The following is a 1,089-nucleotide window of genomic DNA, read 5'->3' as shown; positions in this document are numbered from 1 at the left end:
TATATATATATATATATATATCTTCGTGTTGTGATGGACCTGAACCTTCAGAGGCACATAAAGGTAGTACTGCAATAGTGTCTTCATAGGTTTGCCTATAAAATCCATCAGACAGCAGAGCTGATCCAAAACGCTGCAGCCTGTGTTCTCACTAGAACTAAGAAAGTAGAGCACATCAGCCCAGTTCTGAAGTCCTTCCACTGGCTCCCTGTAGCTCAGATAATAGACTTTAAAATCCTTAGTCTGGGATATTCTAAATGCATCAGCACCTCAATACGTAACAGATCTTTTTGTCAGTGCAGCAAACTAGTTCCAGCCTACTTTGTCCACCCAGAACTAGAACCAAACATGGAGAAGCAGCATTCAGTTCCTATGCTCCACTGATCTGGAACACATTCCCAGAAGACTCAAACTCCAGTTTAACAAAAGAAAAGAAAAAGAAAAGAGGGTATGGATTGGGGACACCACAGATAAGTGTGTCTCTGTCTGTGATGTGTGATAGAATAGGGTCAGTAGTGTGATGAAAATCAATGCAACATGGGTAGACAAAACTGCTTCTGTTTGCTGGACTACTTACTACCACATTGCTGTATATTGCATATGGCATAGAAACTTTAGTAGTGTGTCTGTTAAAAGTGAATATGTTTGGTGCATGTTTTGAGGCAGATTGCTTTTTTCTGTGCCAGTATTGTGTCAAGATCAAGCATTCCAATGCAGCCTTAGCAATTTGAGCAACAATCCAAGTCCTGGTGTCATCTCTGTCTTTTAAAAACACAGTATGACTACAGGAAATCACATCCATCGCTGCAAGGGTCAGCCTGTCCTGTTATGTTAAATCAATCTTGGAGTGAATCCAGCTATGTCAGCTCACCTCAGATAACAGGGTGTTGGACTTTATTGATAACTATGGAAATTGTGCAGGAAGCTAGAATAAAAGAACATAGGAGATAAAGGTTCTATGTGTTGGCTCTCTATTCTGCCATACTACACACACTGTATGTTTATTATACATTAACTGGACACACGCAAAAAAATAGCTGGGTTAGCCCAGTTTACGTTTCGCTGGTACCTATATCCTAGCCTCGTGAG

This window comes from Cyprinodon variegatus, unplaced genomic scaffold (genome assembly GCF_000732505.1).
Source record: "Cyprinodon variegatus isolate N-32 unplaced genomic scaffold, C_variegatus-1.0 Scaffold201, whole genome shotgun sequence".
Classification (NCBI taxonomy): domain Eukaryota; kingdom Metazoa; phylum Chordata; class Actinopteri; order Cyprinodontiformes; family Cyprinodontidae; genus Cyprinodon; species Cyprinodon variegatus.
Note: the sequence above shows the minus strand (reverse complement) of the source record.